The 21812-nt window shown below is 48.8% G+C and overlaps 2 pseudogenes across 1 annotated transcript in view; both read left to right on the forward strand.

Moving 5' to 3' along the window:
* LOC135362160 (alpha-mannosidase 2-like) overlaps positions 1-1241 on the forward strand; it is a 120060-nt pseudogene extending 118819 nt beyond the window's left edge. The window contains exon 18 of the transcript XR_010406651.1: positions 806-1241. The product of XR_010406651.1 is annotated as an alpha-mannosidase 2-like (transcript). The remainder of the gene's footprint in view (positions 1-805) is intronic.
* Positions 1242-21095: 19854 nt separating this feature from the next.
* Positions 21096-21812, forward strand: LOC135362161 (histo-blood group ABO system transferase 2-like; annotated as a pseudogene).

The following is a 21812-nucleotide window of genomic DNA, read 5'->3' on the forward strand; positions in this document are numbered from 1 at the left end:
AGCCAAGTTCTGTGGCATAAATATTCCTACAATGGCTGGTCCAAGCTACCAATAGTTTAATTCTCTCTCACAAAAGTCCCCCAAATTTAACAGTCAGGAGCTAGTATGAGCCAACTCCTGCACATCCCATGTCCATGTGCCTAGAGAATTGTTGATTCTGCAACAGACAAATACAAAGACTCCTAAGGGATGGAGACTTCTAAGGGATTCACCTCAATCAAGCACGTTAATTAATGACAATAACAGCATTATGTGGAGGCAAAAGTTCTAGGGCTCAGTGGTTGGAAGTAAGGACCACAAATCAGCCAAACATCATCATCAGGACTCTACTTCCCTTATACTATGGATGTGGACTGTTCAGGCATACTGTACGAGGTGTAGGAGTCTCAGGATCTACACTGAGAATCCACTGGTTGAGGCCATGGCCCTGGCTGGTGAGAGAGCTCATGTCCCCAGTCTTAGAAGTAGTTGGTGGCCTCATCTCTCTGGGCTAAGGGATGGCCAGTGCCTCTATAAACATCCAGAAAGAGTGGGAAAAGGCTAGACAGGAAAGGACCATCTAAGTTTTGTGCCCTGCTAGGGCCTCAGTCTCCCCTTTTGCAATAACCGATAATTCATACTTCACAGGATTTCTTTGTGAATGTAATGAAATAATGTACTTTGAACTTTAAAGTGTTATCATTTTTATTCCACTTGTAGAAGAAGAGTGAAGAAACTAGAGTGGGGGTGGAATTGAGTGCCCAGTGCTCTTGGATGTTACCTCTGGAGTTTCTGCTGAGTCTTCAAGGTACCCTTCTCCTTTCAGGTAACCTGGATGGGGAGGACCATGCTGCAGAGCGAACAGTGGAGGATGTTTCCCTCCTAAAGTTCATGCTGGGCACCTTCCCAGGGTGTCTGACTGTCCAGCTGATCTTAAAGCGCTGGGCTAACCAGTTGGAGATCTGTGCCCTGGTCCTGAGGGCACAGAAGTTCTACTTCCTGGTGGGCTACAGTGAGACTCTGGTGTCCCACTTTTACAAATGTCCCGTCCATCTGCACCTCCAGACTGTGCCCTCCAAGGTCATGTATACATACATCTAAGACAGTCACCTTTTCTGCATCAGGCTCTAGCCTGCGAAGACAGAACCATGTGGAAAGAAGTGAAGTAGAAATGGGGAAATACATCACCTCACTGTCTCAAGGATTCCTTTTCAAAGCTGCTGTTGAATAAATAGACCTTCTCTGTTGTCTTGTCTCTTGGTTTGTCTTTCCTCCTTAGAGAAGAGAACTAGAGTAGGGTTTCTTTGAGGATGCGCCAAGGCTCCCCAAAACGTTGCCAGTTGTTTGAGGTTTGGGTAATAGCTACAGTGCAATGAGTCTCTTGTCACTTTACCAGGAACTTTACCTGGAGTTCTTTGTTTTTTCTCAAAGTGGAAGAATCCATTTTTGGTCATTATAATCAACATTAATTTTTAAAAATTTTAAATAGTTTGGACATGTGTCAAGTCAACCATGAACGTTTCTTGTAATTTTTCCACAGAGAACTACTGTGAACAGTTTCTTTTATTTCTAGATGTACTTTTTCCCTCTAGAAATACCTTAATGGATACTCAATGCTTAATAAATAAGCTTTCAATTGAACACATACTGTAGGCCACAGATTCTTCTGAGTGCTTGGAATCCAACAATGGACAAAACATTCTGTTCCAAGATCCCTACCTTCGTGACACTTGTATCCCCATGGAGGTCGGCAGGGAGGGTTAGGCAGCACTGAGGACTCCAAGCAGGTGAGCTCAGTGCAGGAGAGCATTTTAGGAGGTGGCATCTGCAAAAGCTGCATGTGGTGCTGGGTGGTGGGGAAGGGCTTGCTGACCAACTTCACTGTGACACTTGACCCTCACCTTGACCATGACCCTGTTCCACTTCACCCTGAACCTCAACTTCACACACCCTAATTCCAACTCTGAACTTGACTTATGACCCTGACTCTGATTCTACCCTAAGCTTTACCCTCATTCTAACAGTAATGCTCTCCCTAATCCTACCCACAACTTGACCTTCACTCAACCTCACTCTTACCTGAGGGTCTCACCCGGACCCTCCCCTGATCATGTCTGACTCTGACACTGATGTTGACTACATCCCTCACATAACCCTGATTTTCAGTAAGAACTTCACACTGAAAATATCCTAATGCTATCTGACCCTTACCACGACCCTGACTGTGACCTTATCCTAACTCTAACCCTGAGGCTTGCTTTGACTCTGACCATAATCCTCACCCAGACTCTCGTCATGACCTTGACCATAAAACTGACAGTCATCTAAATTTGACCCTAGCCCTGATCTTCCTTTATTGATAAACCAGATTCTGATTTTGACCCCAAAATGCAACCGTCACCCAGACTCTGTTCCTCACACAGATCTGAACCTACTCTTAACCCTGGTCTTGACCCTGATTCTAACACTCAACAACCCTGGATTGATGTGACTGATTGTCATTCAGGCCCTGAGACACCCTCACACCTTGCTGACAAAACTCAACCTTAACCTGACGCTTGTGACCTTCACTCTGTCACCGACCCTTATCCTGGACTTCATGTGAATTTAACCCTCACCCTCTTCTTGATTCTCACCCTAACACTGATCTTGACCCTTCCAGTAACAGTGATCTGACTGAACCTCAGCTGGACTTGATTATGTTCCTGACCCTCATGATCCTGATCCACCCACATACTGATCATGAAACTTCACTTAACCCTGACCTTGACCCTGAACCTTATTCAAATCCTTAACTGACACAGGCCCTTATCCTATCCTCGACTGTGACCCTGATGCACAAACTTGCTTTGATATTCACCCTATAGACTTACCCAGATCTTGACCCTGATCCATTATTTTAATTGAAATATATTTGACATATAACATTGTATAAATTTAAGGTGTACATGTTGATACATTTATGTATCTTAATACATTATATATCATGGAATGATTGCAACAATTAGCACCTCTATCATATTACATAATTATCCTGTCTTTTTAGTCATTAGAATAATTAAGTTCTAGGCTCCTAGCAAGTTTGTTGATTATAATACAATATTGTTGTCTGTGCTCACTGTTCATGATAAATTTGTACCGTTAGGCAACATCTGCCCTGTCCTCTCCACTCCCCAACCCCTGATAACCACCATTTTGCTCTGTTTTTGTGAGTTAGGGTTTTTTAGATTACACTTATAAGTGATACCCTACAGTATTTGTCTTTCTCTGTCTGACTTATTTTACTTAGCATCATTTCCACAAGGTCCACCATGTTGTTGTAAATGGCAGGATGTCCTCTTTTCTCATGGCTGTCTAATATTCCATTGTATTTATATACCACATCTTCTTTATCCATTCACTTACAGGCTATTGTGAACAACGCTGCGGTAAACATAGGAGTGCATATCTCTCTCAAAAACCCTGTTTTTATTTCCTTTGTGTGTATACCTAGAAGTGGAATCACACTGCATCATTGTTGGGTCTATTTTTAATTTTTGAGAAGGCTTCATATTGTTTTCCATTGTGGTTGAGTCAATGTACATGCATACCAGCATGAAAGAGTTCCCTTTTCTCCAGACCCTAGCCAGCAATTTGTATCTCTTGTCTTCTTGATAATAGGCCTTCTGACAGGTGTGAGTGATATCTCATTGTGGTTTTGATTTGCATTTCCCTGATGATGAGTGATGTGGAGCATCTTTTCATGTGTCTGTTGGCCATTGGGATGTGTTCTTTGGAGAAAGGTCTCGTTCCAACCATTTTTCAGTCAGATTGTTTTTGATTTTGAGTTGTATGAGTTCTTTATATATTTTCAGTAATAACTCCTTATCCAGGGTGCCTGGGTGGCTCAGTCGTTAAGCGTCTGCCTTTGGCTCAGGTCACGATTCCACGGTCCCGGGATCGAGCCCTGCATCAGGCTCCCTGCTCCGTGGGAAGCCTGTTTCTCCCTCTCCCACTCCCCCTTCTCGTGTTCCCTCTCTTGCTGTGTCTGTCTCTGTCAAATAAATATATAAAATCTTTAAAAAAAAAAAAAAACTCCTTATCCCATGTATGTCTTGCAAAAATTTTCTTCCATTCTGTAGAGTGCTTTTTTGTCTTGTTAATGGTTCCTTTTGCTGTGCAGAAGGTTTTAAGTTTCCTGGAGCCCTATTTGTTCATTTTCACTTTTGTCTTTGGTGCTGGTGGTGTCCTATTCAAGGAATCATTGCCAAAAGCAACGTGAAGGAGCTTCTTCCCTATATTTACTTCTAGGAGTTTTATAGTACCAGGTCCTTCTGTTTCGGTCTTTAATCTATTTGAGTGAATTTTTGTGACTGGTGGGTCTAATTTCATTGCATGTACTCATCCAGTTTTCCCCACCTCCCTTGTTGACAGGCTGTCCTTTCCCCATTGTGTGTTCTTGGCTTCTTTGTTGAATAATTTTTTGACTGTATAAGCAGGGGTTCACTTCTGTGCCTTCTATTCTGTTCCATTGGTCTATGTGTCTATTTTTGTCTGTCTATGCAGTAACGTACTGTTTTTATTCCTGAAGCTTTGTAGTGTAATTTGAAGTCAGGAAGTGTGATATCTCTGGTTTTGTTCTTTTTTCCTCAAGAAGGACATTTTAACAATATAAATTTTTCTGATCCATGAACAGAGTATGTCTTTCCATTTGTTTGTCTTTCCATGTCTTTGATTTCTTTTAACAAAGTCTTATAGTTCACTGTACAGGACTTTCGCATCCGTGGTTAAATTTATTCCTAATATCGTATTGTTTTTGATGCTATTGTGAATGGGGTAGTTTTCTTTATTTCTTTTTCAGATGTTTCATTCTTAGTGTATAGGAACATCAACGATTTCTGTAAGTTGATTCTGTATCCTGCAACTTGACTGACCTCTAACAGCCTTTTAGATTTTCTATAGACCGAATCATATTATCTGTAAACAGTGACAGATTCACTTCTTCCTTCCTGATTTGGATGCCTGTTATTTCTTTGTCCTAATTGCTTTAGCCAGGACTTCTAATACCAAACTGAATAAGAGTGGTGTGTGTGGGCATCCACGTCTTGTTCCTGCTTCTTGACGAAGGGCTTTCAATTTTCTCCAGCAAGTCTAATGTTAGCCATGGGCTCATAACGTATGGCCTCTAATAGATTGAGGTATGTTCCTTTTATACCTGATATGCTGAGGGTTTTTACGAAATAATGTATTTTGTCAAGTGGTTTTTCTGCATCTCTTCAGATGATCATGTGATTTTTTTCCCTTTCATTTTATGAATGTGATGGATCACATTTATTGATTTGTGTATGTTTAATGATCCTTGCATTCCAGGGATAAATCCTACTTGCTCGTGATGTATAATCCCTTTTATATGTTCTTGAATTCAGTTTGGTAATATGTTGTTGAGAGTTTTTGCATCTGGATTCATCAGAGATATTGGTCTGTAGGTTTCTTTGCTTGTGGAGTCCTTCTGTGGCTTTGGTATCAGGGCAATGCCACCCTCACAAGGTGATTTTGGAAGTATTCCCTCCTCCTCAATGTTTTGGAAGAGTTTGACAAGAATTGGTGTTCATACTTCTTTGACTGTCTGGTAGAATCTCTAGTGAAGCTGTCTGGTCCTGTGGGAGGTTTCTGTGTTGGAAGGTTTTTGATTCCTGATTCAATTTCTTTAGTCTCTATTGGTCTGTTCAGATTTTTTATTTCTTCCTGATTCAGTTTGTAGGTTGCTTGTTTCTAGGAATGGATCTGTTTCTTCTAAGTTATCTGAGTTTTTGGCTTGTAATCATTTAGTCTCACAGTCCAGTTTTTCTGCAGTCTCAGTTGTCATGTCTTTTTCTTTTCTTTTTAAAAAGTATTTTATTTACTTATTTGAGAGAGAGGGAGAGAGCACAAGCAGGGGGAGGAACAGAAGGAGAGGGAGAGAGACAAGCAGACTCTGTGCTGAGCAGGGAGCCTGATGTGGGGCTTGATCCCATGACCCTTCCCCAATCATAGCAAGTCAGGGTGGGGCAGGCTCATCAACTTCCTTGGATCTGCAACCCCCTTCACGGTCCTGTCCATCTACTTCCTGATGCACAGGTGCATGGAAATCTGGGTGTCCTGGTGTGATGAGCAGAGGCACTTTTGTTTGATTATGAATGTCGCAGTAGTTGTAAATAAAAGGGGAGAGGAAAAAAGGGAAGACTCTTGCGGCCACCATGCTGATGTCACACTTGGCCCTGATCCTGACCCTACACTCACCCTATCCTTGGTCCTGAACGTGACCCTTACCTTGTTTGACCTTCACCATGTTACTGACCTTGCAGTGTACCCTTAACCTGATTCTGAATCTGGCATTCTCCATGATACTGACCCAGAACAGACCCTTACCTTCACTCTGACTCTGATCTTGACTTTGTCCTGGAACCCTCTCTCACCCTGAACCTGAATTGGACCCAACTGTCACAGTAATCGGACCCTAACGTTCAAAGTGAGTCATAATTTGACGTTCACTCTGACCATTTACTAAAATTGACCCTGACATTAGCCCTAAAGCATTGATTATGGCCCTGACCCTGCTCACCCTGATTCTTATCTTCACACTAACCTTGACCTTTGGGGTGACCTTGACCCTCATCCCCACCCTGACCCTGCACCTAACCTCAGTAGTATTCTGACACTAACCCTCTGTCAGTATGTGGGTTTCCCACCAACCTTATCTTTGCAGACAAACTGTGAGATGGCCTATGGGTCGGGATTCCATTGACCTCACAAAGTCTCATTATAACCAGTGTAAGAGGTTTCTGTGACACTGACATGATCTTTGTTCCCAGAATATGCCACATGAAGAACCCCATGAGAGCCTGGGGGTCCAGAAAAGGTAAATGGGTTATTGTGGCTCTAGCTAAAGCCACTCTGGGGGATCATGCTGGAGGCCATCTCTGATCTTAGTCTGGCTCTGTCACCGATTTTCAATACAATTTAGGTGAGTCACTTATTCTGAACTTCAGGCTCATCATTTCTAAAATTAGGAAACGTTTTTAGATTCATTTATTCATTGAAGAACTATGTAATGAACTCCTATTAAGTGCTAGGCAGTCTCCAAGATTGATTCTATCTCAGGAATTCTGACTCCCACCTTCCCCGCTCACACTGCCTTCCCCCATTTGACACAATGGCTGTTCCATGGAAATTCCATAGGGCAACACTGGACTAGCAAGTGTCTTCTGGGTGTGCCCCCATGCCATTTGATGTGGCTGAGGGGCCCTGAGCAATTCCACACCAATACCCAAGGTTTTGGCTACTTTGCCTTGTGCTGTCTTACTTGCACAAGAACAGCAGTGCCTGGATCAGGCCTTCAGTGCAACAGCTGCAGGATGAGCCGGCTTAGTGAAGACCTTGCCCAGGACACTAGCTCCATGACACTGTGAGGGTGTTCCCAGTCCCCAGTTAAGTCATGCAATGCAACAAGTGATTATACATCAGGGTGGATGATGCAAAGTACAGTGCAGTGAGAACATGACAAAAACATTTAAATGACAGAATAGGATGTAGGTAAACATACTATATACTATGTAAGTGAAGGGAAAAGTAAACAATGGGGTCAGAAAGAGGAATGGGAGTTTCGAGAAGCAGGCTGGAGTAGTCAGGGGGTGGGGGGTGTCTCATGGAGGAAGTGACCAAGGAGACCCGTCACCAGTTACAACAGTGCAGCAGCAGGGTTTGAGCTCTGCTTGACCCACGACCCCCAGGGGCATTGGGGGCATTCTAGCTCCAGAGGATCTACAGGCTGCAAATCAGCCTGAGCCTAGCCTCCGTGGTATGTCTTCTTTGCTCCCGGGTGTGGCTCTTTCTCTGCCTCTTGAGGCTGTTGAATCTCCTTTTATTTTCCTCTGAAGTGCCCTATTTTGTGTGGGTTCAGTACTGTTAGTTGACACAAATTCTTTGTGAAAATAAGTGGAGTATAAATCATACTTGTTTCCTAATTAGATCTGAACATATTCAATAGTAACAGCCTTTTCCCAGGCCCCTGGGTCTTCATCTGCTCGCCAACGCTTAGATTTGTTAAAACATTATATTTTTAACAGTTTCAAAGAATTAGTTTGGTTTTTAAAAAAATCCAGAAAGTCACACTTTTAATACTCTATAGAATGATCTGTAAACATTGAATGAGCAAGGTTTTACAGGAGGAGGGAAGAATTGGCTTTGTGGCCGGGTTTGCCCTAATGTTTACTCCCTGTTGCCCCGTGTGGCCACTCTCCAGATAGCATGTGGCCGAATGTGTTCCAACCTGTCAAATTCAAGGGAGAATAAGATAGAAGAAGGTTGGTCCTTGGATCCCCTAGCTCCTAATAATCATGAAATAATTTATGAGCTATATTCTAAATCAGAGTATATGTTAACTTGATATTAGGGTTAGGTTCAGGGTCAAGTTGAATACAGTAATTATGTACAGCTTTTTGTAGGTCAGTCATACGTCCATAAACTGTTTTTAAAAAATAAAGCAGGAGAGAATATAGTCACTCAAAGCACTGAGCACCTTTCCTGTCACCGTAAATATGTAACGAAACATATTTATTGTTTAACCTTAGCTGAGGACCGGGAGCTGGTCCTACAGGTACTTGGCAGGTAACATCTGTGGCCAGCTGCCCATCTCTTCCCCCGACACCCACACCCAGCTCAGCACATCCTCTGCTCTGCTCAAGAGCAGTCTAGAGAGACCAGGTCCAGGTGTGGCTCCCTCCTGTCAGGCATGGCTTCCTTCCGACAGGTAGAGAAGGTGGCCAGCTCACAGACACATGACATCTTCTTTTGGTTACTTGCTATCTTCCTCCCCTTTTTGTCACTCTGGTCCTTAAACTGCCACTCCTGTGGGAACCTGGGTTTGCAGGTTTCTGTTGACATTTCAAAGTGTGCAGATCTGTGTTGACTTTGTTCCCTGTCCTTGGGTCAGATATAAAGGCAGGAAAAGTCATCAGACTGCGAAAGCAACAAAAATAAATCTCAAGTGTGCTCTGTGTGCCGTACCTCAGACTTTAAAGAAATGGCAAACTACATACCTCATGTTATACTCATCCAGCTTTAGGGAGTCAGAAAAGCATGCAAAATAAAATTGTATGGAAAGAAATCTCTTTTGTAGCGACCCCCCCCCCGCCCTGTCATTTCCTGTCTGGCCAATGGCCAGGCACACTGACACGTGTAGCCACACAAGGACACAACTGTGATCAACCTCCTGGAGCATTCCTGGTCCCCCTGCCCCTGCTCTGGCCAACCCTGCACACCCCAGTCCTCCTGAGCGTCCCCTGTAGTGACACTGCTGTGATCATCCTCCTGGAGCATCCCGGTCCCCTGCCCCTGCTCTGGCCAACCCTGCACACCCCAGTCCTCCTGAGCGTCCTCTGTAGTGGCACTTGTCACTCTATGTTGTCATTTGTTGTCTCTCGTTCTGTCCTTTCTGCTATGAGTAGATCTCTCTCACAGCTGCCTGGCTGGATGACAGGTAAGTAATTGGTTTCGGGATCTTTTGTCCTGGAACCGTAGGCATCCTTCAAAACCCTGATGGGCAGGGTGAGTCTCTGTCCCTCTGTGTGCCCCCAGCCGCGGTGGAGCATAGGGCCCAGGACAAGGGATTTGAGAGTCTTCCCAGACGAAGTTTGTTCTATGAAAGTGGATTCCTTCTGATGTCATTAGGTAACCACATAACGTGGCCGTCATTGTGAGACAGAAAGCACGCTACTGTATTGTGTTCTACTCGCATACCGTGGCTAACAAAGAGTCAACACACGCTCACACTCACACGTTCACACTTACACCTCCGTTTCTGAGCATCAGTACCATGTAAACTACAGTGAATTCACACTGGGCAGCAGACATGTAGATGTGCCATTAAAGGTATAAATAGAGGAGGATGGATATGCAGTTCTGGCTAAAACAATGGAAGTCCTTGCCTGTGGGGGTAAAGAAATTAGTCCTTACCGAGAAAGTGCTACGTTCTAGTCAAAGGAGTGACATGATAATATTACCTTTTAGAAGAGGGATCGGCACAGACTCTTCTGTAAAGTCTTCTGTAAAGATTTTCTGTTACGCGTTGCAATCCACGTGGTCTCTCTGACGATGATTCCACTCTTGCACTGTGGCTTGAAAGCAGCCACAGACCGTCCATAGCTCATGTTCCAGCCACACTTAATTTACAGAATACAGGGGGAGGTCACATTGGCCCATGGGTGGTAGTTTCCCACACCCCAGATTTGCAACCTGATGGACGGTGGGGGAGAGGGCTCTTATTCTGAAATGGCAACGTGGGCGTACACTGGGATCTATCCTGACTGACCCCGGCCCCTAAACTTGAAAGATGATAGCGAGACTGACCAACAATTAAGGCCTAGGAACTCCCCCGCATATATCTGAATGCCGCGAGCTTCCCACGAGATGTTTGTCAGTGGTTGAATTACACGTAGGTATTGTTTGGCTGAGTATGTCCCCATTGTGTGGAGGGTACATCTTGCAGGTTATATACCACGCAGACGGTCATCTTGTTCAGGCAAAGACCGTGAGCACATTTACGGTTCTTGTGAGTCAGTGGAGGACCTAGCATGTGTGGGCTTCAGGATGAGTTCGATTCAGCCCTCAGCAATGTTATCGAGCCCCTGGCTTCCTGGGCCCTCTGTGGGGCTGGCACTGGCCTCGCCTAGGCCACTTCTGCAGTCGTGATGGAAAAGCCCCCGGCCTGGGTGGTCCACCCCATGCTTTGCTCTGTAGGCCGAGACCCGAGTTTCCTGCCACCTCACTGGCTGGGACCAGGTCACATGTCCATGGATGAGCCAATCCCTGGAGCCAGGGAGTGGGGCCGTGGAGACCGGTAGAGGTTGTTAGGTCCTCTGTTGCAACGACTTTTCTAATTGCTGTGGTGGCAACATCTTCTCTGATGCATCTGTTGATAAAACGAGTGTTGATTTCTGGTAGTGAGTGGGTCCAAGGTGCTGGCTTAGTACCTAGCACCTCAGTCCCGGCACCTCAGTTCTACTCTACTATTCTGCAGACACAATGGCTGAGAATGAGCAAAGCTGATGGAAACTGGTCTGGAATGCACAAGGTAGGGTGTGTGTGTGGGGGGGGTATGGGGATTGGGGATGATAGCTCTGGCCAACCTGTATCTCCAATTTACCTAGGTTCAAGAAGGTGCGAGGAATCCATGGTGTTTCACCGTCAGTAATTTTGCAGATGAATAATATGCCTTTTGTATGGAGTATGACAAGACTTGTTCAAAGTATTTTCCAGTTGGTACAGAAGTTGGGGAGAGCGTCGGCACCCCCTATCTGCTAGGATAGGGGTGAGAGGCTGAGTGCTCTCCAGAAGGTGTCCGGCCTTCGCAGGGCTCACTGTGATCCTGCACACAGGACCGACGAGGACAGTTAAAGGTTTTGTTCTAAGTGTGGCGTATTGGAAGAATGTGGCGCACCTCGTAATCCTGGGAAGAAGACAGATCTGGAGTCCGCTGTGGAGTGACTTCGTGAGAGTGGTGGTGATCTGCAGCATCTGGCTAATGAGATGTCTGTCTTTTATTAAGTTATGGGTGTAGTTTCTGTGCCTTTGTCCTCACGGCTGGGATTTCCAAGGAGTGGGATTTTTTTACATCACTGTAACAGTTGGTCCCCCGGGGGTGGGCAAGTCCTGTTCGGCTGCTGAGAAGTGTGTCTCTAGCGGTTGGAGTGTGTATTACAAGTCTATAGGTAAATCGTGGGGTGGTTACAGTGGTTGGCAGGCTATTGTTATTGACGATTTTTATGGGTGGATTCCATAGGATGAGATGTTAGATCTTAAGGATAGGGGTCCTCATTAAGTGCCCATAAAGAGTGCTTTTTCTGAGTTTAATAGTAGATATATTTTTATTAGTTCTAATAGCCCTCCTTGTTCTTGGAATTCCAATGAGCAGTGCATTACAATGTTGTCTGCATTGTATCCGTGTGTTGATGAGGATTTGGGGAGAGTGGAAAATGTTGGCAATGCCCTCCACATATTGTCCACTGGAACATCCAAATAATAAAATTTTATTTCTGACAACATAATAGGAAGTATCCTCCTGTGATTCTTAGTTTAAACCAGGGGAGGGGGCCCTCTTTTGGTACTGGTAATGAGTACCATAGTCCTTCCTAGGGAACATTATAAGATTATATCGGGAACTTGGTCTTTGTTGTTGTTGAAGAATCAGGAGTCGACAAATTATTTGTCTCCTTTTTCATTTTCTATGGACATTTCCACAATATTTGGTTTCACACCTCTACCACTGTGAAATCATCCCAAATTTGGCACCAGCTCACCCTTCTATGCAGAGGGCATGTTTGAACCAAGAAAAAAAAAAATAGCATCTGGGTGACTGGGAAACTCTAGGGTCAGAATGCTGTTGGTAGGCAGTTACTGTGACCCTAAATTCTGAACAAGCTCCTGACACCCAGACTAAATAGATTTCAGATTTAGAAACTTCAGATAGAAATTTTGTGTCCATGAGGACAACTGAAGAACATGTGTAATCCCTAAACCTAACGCTAACCCCTAACTTTAACCCTAAAACCTAACGTGACCCTAAACACCAAACTGGAACCCTGAATCCCAAACCTGAAATTGAACCCCACACCTGAACTATGAACCAAGCCCTGAATCCAAGCCATGAACCATGAACCCAAACCCTGAACCCGAACTGTGAGTCATGAGCCCTGAACCCAAACCCCAGCAAGAACCCAAACCCCAAATTTGACCTTGAACTTTATCCCCTAAGCCCTAAGTCTTAAACCCTAAATCATAAGCCTAAAGCCCTAAACTCTAACTCTAACCAGTACCCTCACCCTCACCCAAAACCCTCACCCTCACCCTGATCCTAAACCCAAACCCTGACCTAGAACTCTCAGCCAAACCTGAACCCAGACCCCAACCCTTAACCACACTTTGTTTATGCATTCGCCACTGATGGACATTTGCATGGTTTCTACCTTTTGATTTTGTGAACATTGTTCGGGTTGGAGGTAGGGTTAGGGTCTTGGGCTGGGGTCACGACCAGGCTTGAGATCAAGTTTGGGTCAGAATCATGTTCAGTCAGGGCCAGGGTCATGTTCAGTGGCACTGTTTGGGTCAGGGAGTGTTGTCCTTCCATATTGTTTCCAATTAATTGTTCCTTAGCTATATTTGGAGAAGTTTGGGGGATATTGGGCTCCATTCAGCTTGAATTTTCAGAATTTAATGGCTTTCGCTGGACCCAGGGAGCGAGCAGGTGCTTCCACTGAACGCTGAGCTCACATTGTCCTGCACTGCGTCCCCCGCCTGCAGAGGGCGCACGACCCCAGCTCCCGACCGGAGCCCGGCCTGCGCAGCCGCTGGGACAGGAGCCGGACCTCAGAACCTGACGTCCGCGCTGACAGGAGCCAGGCTTCCTCAGGACCTGCTGCGGAGGCTTCTGGAGGACGTGGGGTGGCGTCCACGCTGACAGGAGCCCGGCCTCCTCTGAATCTGACACGGAGGCTTCTGGGGGCCGTGGGGCCGCGTCCGCGCTGACAGGAGCCCAGCCTCCTCAGGACCCGCTGTGGAAGCTTCGGGAGGACATGGGTCCGCGTCCATACCCACAGGAACCGCTGTGGAGGCTTGCAGAGGACACGGGGCGGTGTCCACGCTGACAGGAGCCCGGCCTCCTCAGGACCCACTGTGGAGGATGTGGGGCGGCGTCCACAAGGTCAGGAGCCCGGCCTCCTCTGAATCTGATGCGGAGGCTTCTGGGGGCCGTGGGGCTGCGTCCACGCTGACAGCCCGGCCTCCTCAGGACTCACTGTGGAAGGTTCGGGAGGACATGGGTCCACGTCCATACCCACAGGACCCGCTGCGGAGGCTTGTAGAGGACACGGGGCGGTGTCCACAAGGGCAAGAGCCCGGCCTCCTCAGGACCCGCTGCGGAGGCTTCTGGAGGACGTGGGGCTGCGTCTGCGCTGACAGGAGCCCGGCCTCCTCAGGACCCGCTGTGGAAGCTTCGGGAGGACATGGGTCCGCGTCCATACCCACAGGACCCGCTGTGGAGGCTTGCAGAGGACACGGGGCGGTGTCCACGCTGACAGGAGCCCGGCCTCCTCAGGACCCGCTGCGGAGGCTTCTGGAGGACGTGGGGCGGCGTCCACACTGACAGGAGCCCGGCCTCCTCTGAATCTGATGTGGAGGCTTCTGGGGGCCGTGGGGCCGCGTCCGCGCTGACAGGAGCCCGGCCTCCTCAGGACTCACTGTGGAAGGTTCGGGAGGACATGGGTCCACGTCCATACCCACAGGATCCGCTGCGGAGGCTTCTGGAGGACGTGGGGCGGCGTCCACGCTGACAGGAGCCCGGCCTCCTCTGAATCTGATGTGGAGGCTTCTGGGGGCCGTGGGGCCCCGTCCGCGCTGACAGGAGCCCGGCCTCCTCAGGACCCACTGTGGAGGATGTGGGGCAGCGTCCACAAGGGCAGGAGTCCGGCCTCCTCAGGACCCGCCGCGGAGGCTTCTGGAGGACGTGGGGCGGCGTCCACAAGGGCAGGATCCGTGCCTCCTCAGGACCCGCCGCGGAGGCTTCTGGAGGACGTGGGGCGGCGTCCACAAGGGCAGGATCCGTGCCTCCTCAGGACCCGCCGCGGAGGCTTCTGGAGGACGTGGGGCGGCGTCCACAAGGGCAGGATCCGTGCCTCCTCAGGACCCGCCGCGGAGGCTTCTGGAGGACGTGGGGCTGCGTCTGCGCTGACAGGAGCCCGGCCTCCTCAGGACCCGCTGTGGAAGCTTCGGGAGGACATGGGTCCGCGTCCATACCCACAGGACCCGCTGTGGAGGCTTGCAGAGGACACAGGGCGGTGTCCACGCTGACAGGAGCCCGGCCTCCTCAGGACCCGCTGTGGAGGATGTGGGGCGGCGTCCACAAGGGCAGGAGCCCGGCCTCCTCAGGACCCGCCGTGGAGGCTTCTGGAGGACGTGGGGCGGCGTCCACAAGGGCAGGATCCGTGCCTCCTCAGGACCCGCCGCGGAGGCTTCTGGAGGACGTGGGGCTGTGTCCGTGCTGACAGGAGCCCAGCCTCCTCAGGACCCGCTGTGGAAGCTTCGGGAGGACATGGGTCCGCGTCCATACCCACAGGACCCGCTGTGGAGGCTTGCAGAGGACACGGGGTGGTGTCCACGCTGACAGGAGCCCGGCCTCCTCAGGACCCGCTGTGGAGGACGTGGGGCGGCGTCCACAAGGGCAGGAGCCCGGCCTCCTCAGGATCCGCTGCGGAGGCTTCTGGAGGACGTGGGGCGGCGTCCACACTGACAGGAGCCCGGCCTCCTCTGAATCTGATGTGGAGGCTTCTGGGGGCCGTGGGGCCGCGTCCGCGCTGACAGGAGCCCGGCCTCCTCAGGACCCGCGGTGGGAGGAGAAGGTGAGGAGAAGCCGTCTGAGCGGGACTGCTGAGGGGGTCCGCGCTCACAGGACCCCGTGGAGGAAGGGCGGGCGCACAGACCGGGGCATTTCCGTGGCTTCGTGGGCGGTGCTGCGCGCGGGGCTGTCGGGCCTCCGCTCTCGGGCCTCGGACCTGCCCCGGCGGCCCACGCGCACGTGTTTATGCGCGCCCCATTCGGTTCCTGGGGCTCCTCCGGCAGTCTGCGGTCGGGGGCGGCCTCCCGCCGCGGTGCTCGTGCTCCCCCGGCCTGGGCCCTGCAGGTCCTCCTCGCGTCCACACCCGCTTCAGGGCTGTTGGTTCGGTGTCTGTGAAGACCCGGCTGGAAGTTGGGTAGCGACGGCGCGGACTGTGTAGACGGCTTTGGGCAGAGTAGATATTTTCACAGAGCCGGTTCTTCCGTGAGCTCAGAGTGTCTCCCCGTCTCCGTGTGTCTCCCTCGATGCCTGTTATCAGTATCTCGTGTGTGTGTGTGTGTGTGTGTGTGTGTGTGTGTGTGTGTGTCAGAGAACAGGCCTGTCACCTGGTCAGTATTTCAGGAGAAGGTGGGGGGGAGTAGATATTTTCACAGTGTCCGCTCTTCCGTGAACACAGGGTGTCTCCCCGTCTCCGTGTGTCTCCCTCGATGTCTGTCATCAGGGTGTCAGAGAACAGGTCCGTCACCTCCTTGGTTAAATGGATTCCAGGGTATAGTGTTCTTGCTGATGCAGGTGTAAATGCATTGTTCTCTGTACTTCTGATAGTTTGTTATGAGCACATAGAAATGCAATTGATTTTTGTATGTTGGTTTCGTTTCTTGCAAATTTATCGAATTTATTAGTTCTGTTAATCTTAAACTAAAACTGCCAGTTATTTTACCAGCAAAATGGGTTTATTTGGGAATAGCAGAGACTTGCAATCCGGGACAAGCAAGCTACGGCCACATCACAGGCAAGTGCAAGAAAGAAAAGAGAGTGGGCGCCTGGGTGGCTCAGTCGGTTGGGCGACTGCCTTCGGCTCAGTTCGTGATCCTGGAGGCCCAGGATCGAGTCCCGCATCAGGCTCCCTGCTCGGCGGGGGGTCTGCTTCTCCCTCTGACCCTCCTCCCTCTCGTGCTCTCTGTCTCTCATTCTCTCTCTCAAATAAATAAATAAAATCTTAAAAAAAAAAAAGAAAGGAGAGAAACATTATTTCTTGGGAAGGTGGGGGAAGTTGGGAGGGTTGTTTTGAAGGAAAGTCCACTGGAGAAAAGCAGGGCTTCAGGTGATGGAGGGTTGTCACCTGCTGAGCTGCAGGGGTGGTGGGTTTCTTGGAGGAGGTGAAACCTACATCTTCCCCTCTGGGGCCTGTGACTGGTGAGTCTCTCCTGTGGAGGGTTCTAATGTTGGGCCTGTAACTGACAGTTGTTCCTGTAACGACCCTGAGTGGCAGGCTCCCCCCTCCAGCCTCCCCTTCTGGCGTCCCCAGTCCACTTTCCTGAGGCTTCCCTTCATGCATTTTCACAGTTCTAACCAGTTTTTGGTGGGGCACTGTGGAAAATTGGAATTCCAGATTCTACTGCTTCTACTGCACCCAAGACACAGGGGCCACCGACCTAATCCTCCCACGAGTCTCTTGCTACCATGTGGCCTCCTACAAGGGCGAGTGGCCTCTCCACGGTGGGTGACCTGGATCTGGGTAGGGCTTGGCCTCCATCACAAAGTTTGATGTCGTCCCTGCTTCTGTGACCTGGTGCTGACATGGTTGTTTGGAAGAGTAGTTGACTCTGTAGAGATTTCAAAGTGTGGTAAACCTGTCACAGCAGCACAAATACACTTGATCTCCACACTCAGACCCCCCAGCTGTAGTTTCCTTACTACATTTACCACTTCACACGGAGTGATTCAGTGCGTTTTACCCCAAACAGGGACACTCTCCTGCAGAAGCACCACGTAACCCTAAATGAGGAAATCATCTCCTTTTCCACATTATAACCCAGACCACAGACCCACTTCAGCTGTCGCCACCTGCCCCACAGTCTGAAATGTCTTTCTCCATTTGGATTCAGTTTTCTTTTTCTGGAGCTGCTCCCAAGACCTGCTATTTGCACAACCCTGATGGATTGGAGGAGTACAGATGGCTCTAATCTGAGTGGCATTTTCTGTCTGACTTCTGTCACTTGGGCTGTTTTCAGTGTCCATCCATGTTGTGACATGCATCAGTCCTTCATTCATTTTTTCACTGTGACTAAACATAAATAACATTTACCACCTAAAACATTTTAGGTACACAGTTCTCTGGCCTTAGCTGAGTTCCCACGGTTGTACATCATTCTCCAGAACTTTTTCATTCTCCCTGAGGGAGACTCTGTATGCATTAAACACCCAACTCCCCATGATTTCTCTGGAGAAGGGTCTATCCAAGTCCTTTGTCCATTTTAAAAATTGGGTTGTCTTTTTGTTGAGGAGTTGTAAAAGCTCTTTATATATTCTGGACAACAGACTCTTACTAGATACATAAGGTACAGATATTTCCTTCCTTCTGGGGGCTGTCTTTTCACATTCAGGTTAGTAACTTCTTTTTTTTTTAAGATTTTATTTATTTATTTGAGAGAGAGAGAATGAGAGACAGAGAGCACGAGAAGGAAGAGGGCAGAGGGAGAAGCAGACGCCCTGCTGAGCAGGGAGCCCGATGCGGGACTTGATCCCAAGACTCCAGGATCATGACCTGAGCCGAAGGCAGTCGCTTAACCAACTGAGCCACCCAGGCGCCCCTAGGTTAGTAACTTCTGATGTACCAAGATTTTAATTTTTTTTTAACATTTGTTTTAATAGCGAGGGAGAGAGTGTGCGAGCGGTCGGGGGCAGAGGGAGAGGGAGAGAGACTCTCAAGCAGGCCCTACACTCAGCGTGGAGCCTGACATGGGGCTTGATCTCATGACCCTGAGATCATGATCTGAACCAAAATTAAGAGTCAGATGCTTAACTTACTGAGCAGCCTGGACGCCCTGAAAATATTTTTAATTTTGAGGATATGATTTTATCTATTCTTTCTTTCTTTTCTTGTGCTTTGGTGTCAGATCTAAAAACATTGCTAAATCCAAGGTTATGAAGATTTAGCCCCATTTATTTCTCGTAATTTTACCTCTTCCATTTAAGCCTTTACTGATTTTGAGTTAATGTTTCCATGTGGTATGAGGTAAGGGTCCAGTTTCGTTCCTCTGCACATGGATAACCAGTTGTCTCCCAATGTAATGTTGTCGACCCTTGTCAAAATTCAGTGGACCATAGATGAAGGGGTTTATTTCGGCTCTCAGTTCAATCCCACTGATCTATATGCATACCTTGTTTTAAAAAAATTATTTTATTTATTGAAAAAACTTTTAATTTAAACTCAATTAATTAACATACAATGTATTCTCTGTTTCAGGGTGTATGCATACCTTTACAACAATAGCACAACGTTTGACTTATTGTTGGCTTTGTATTAAGATTTGAACTTTGGAAGTATGACCTTTCACCTTGAACTTCTTTTTCAAGATTGTTCTGGCTATCTTGTGGTCCTTTGAAATTCCATATGACTGTTAGGATTAGCTTGTGCAATTCTTCCCAAAGGCCTTTGTGAATTTCCTTCGGAACACATTGAATTTCCACATTGCATTGTGTACTATTGCCATCTTATCAATAGTATGTCTTTTCATCACCGTGGGGTGTCCTCAGAGTTATTCACGTTTCCCTTTCTTTCAGCAATGTTTTGTAACTTTCGGTGGACAGGACTTGCACCTTGATTATATCTATCCGTAAGTATTTGGTCAATGTTGATGTTCCCTAAAATGGAATTGTTTTCTTGATTTCCTTTTTGGATGATTCATTGCTAGTGTATACAAATAAGAGGGATTTTTGTGTATTGATATTTTGCTCTGTAACTTTGCTGAATTAGGTAACTGGCGGTAATGATTTTTTGTTGATTCTTTTAAGAAGCTCCCTGTATAAGATGATGTCATCTCTGGTCTGCAAATAGATCTAGTTCTACTGTTTCCTTTCACATATGGATGCCTTATATCTTCCCTTATTGTTTTGGGTAGAACTTTCAGTACAATACTGGGCAATGAGTGAAAGCCAGAATGATGGACTTGTTTGGGAGTTCAGAGTAGAGCTGTTAGTCCTCAAAATTGAGCATGATGTTTGATTAGGGTTAGGGTTAGGGGTTAGGGTTAAGGGTTAGAGGTTAGGATTAGGGTCTCCCTGTCCTCTGCTGTATAGAGACCATTCTCGTCCGGTAACCAGATTGATCGTTTCAGAACATAACTTTGAGCCTCTCTGCTATCCGCTCCCCACCTGTCTGTCCTCTCCAGCCCCACCTCTCCCACCGCAGCCCCCCTCTGTGGGCCACCCAGCTGTGTGGTTGTCCCACATGTGCCTTGGGCCTGACTCCAATCCTTTACATTCTCTGTGCCCTCTGCCAGGAGCACTCTTCTCTCCCCTTGCATCATGTCTGGCTTGTTCTCCCATTGGCTGGGCCTCTACTTGCCCCCTGGTGACCTGACTCATGTCTGCTGGGTGTGTGTGCTCATCCCCTATTTAAATGTAGTACCTGCCTTCCCTGTGTGAGTGATTTACTAACCTGCGAGGTATGGGGGCAGGCACAGGGAAGTAGTCTTAGTGCCTCTGAAAAAAAATCAGTCTCAGGGCACTTGGGTGGCTCAGTCCTTAAGCGTCTGCCTTCGGCTCAGGTCGTGATCCCAGGGGCCTGGGATCAAGTCCCATGTCAGGCTCCCTGCTCAACGGGGAGCCTGCTTCTCCCTCTCCCACTCTCCCTCCTTGTGTTTCCTCTCTAGCTGTCTCTTTCTCTGTCATATAAAGTCTTTAAAAAAATCAGTCTCAGAGGGGCTCAAACCCTTGCTGACAATGGGGGAGCTGCTGTCCCCATAGTGAGGGGCAGGTAGTCCCCTCAAAGGGGGACCAGCCATGTGAGGAAGTTGGACAAGACTTCCAACTTCTTGGGGCCGGGGAGATGTAGACCTGGAACCAGAAGCTACACCCTTTGATTCAAGGCTGGGGCCTAAGCAAGCCCCCTTTTTCCAGGGGTCATCTTTCCCCTTCCCTGCCCATGGGCTGAACCTGATTCCTGATCTGGGGAGTTCGAGGGTGACCCCTCCTAGGAATACCAGTGGTTTACTAATGGACCTTGTCAGCCAGAGGCCCAGTAGCCCTCAAGGGAGGACCCTATAGGGGGTGGAGACAGCTCTGTTGGGGACCAGCGACAGCCCACTCAAAGTAAAGTGGGGCAGCTGGCCGGCCCTGCTGATTCTACCCAGTCTGTAGGACAGAGAAACACGGGCTGTGCCCAAAGGTGCTCAACTCATGGCAGGTGGGGACAGAACCTGCAGGGGGGCAGCTAGGGGAGGGCACCTGCAGGGTTTGCCCAGGAGCTCAGCACAGGGGGAGTGTTCCTGGCTCCAGCATGCTGACTGTGCGGCTGCATGGGTTTCCAGCCTCCCAAGCCTCAGGCTCCCCTTTGTAAGATGGGGCGCTGATGGCCCCCATCTCTGGGAGCAGAAGGTAGGGAGGCCCTGCTGGCAGATTCACTCAGGACAGGTCAGGAGGTGGCTGTTGCTTAAAGCAGCCCAGGGCCTGTCCCCATGAAGAAGGTGCACACGTCCATGACCCCCAGCTCTGGGGTCCTGCTGCCAGCCTCTGGCAGTGACCCTCTTCCTGCCCTGTCCCCTGCCCCTGTGGATACGGGGTCTTCCTGGAGCTGTTCCTGCAGAATCACTTCATGGTGGACACAGGGTCATCTACTATGTCTTCACCGACCAGCTGGTTGCTGTGTCCCGTGTGCCCCTCCAGGAGCACTGAAGTGTGGTGGTTCTTGAGGTCCGCGGTGCCCCACACTGGCAGGATGTGTCCATGCAGAACACGGCGATCATGAGCTGCTTCTATGAGGAGTGCTTCCTCTATGAGGTGGATGACATGGTGTGCGGGGATGTGGACATGAAGTTCTGTGACCACGTGGGCATGGAGATCCTGTCCCCCCTCTTTGGCACCCTGCACCCCGGTTTCTACTGGGTGGCCCGTGAGGACTTAAGCTATGAGCGCTGGTCCCAGTCCCAGGCCCACATCCCCAAGGACCAGGGTGACTTCTACTACATGGGGGCCTTTTTTGGGGGGTTGTGGCAGAGGTTCACCGACTGACCTCAGCCTGTCACCAGGTGATGGTGGTCAACTGGGCCAATGGGATCGAGGCCATGTGGTACGATAAGAGCCACCTGAACAGGTACCTGCTGGACCACAAGCCCACCAAGGTGCTGTCCCTGGAGGACCTGCGGGACCCACAGCTATTGGGCTGGCCCTGGAGGACCTGGGTGCAGCTGCTGGGCTGGCCCCGGGTCATGAAGAAGCTGAGATTTGGGCCGTGCCCAAGAATCACCAGGACACCTGGAACTCATGA

The sequence above is a fragment of the Mirounga angustirostris genome, unplaced genomic scaffold (genome assembly GCF_029215605.1).
Source record: "Mirounga angustirostris isolate CCGP_5_RB_7025 unplaced genomic scaffold, mMirAng1.0.hap1 SCAF_12, whole genome shotgun sequence".
Classification (NCBI taxonomy): domain Eukaryota; kingdom Metazoa; phylum Chordata; class Mammalia; order Carnivora; family Phocidae; genus Mirounga; species Mirounga angustirostris.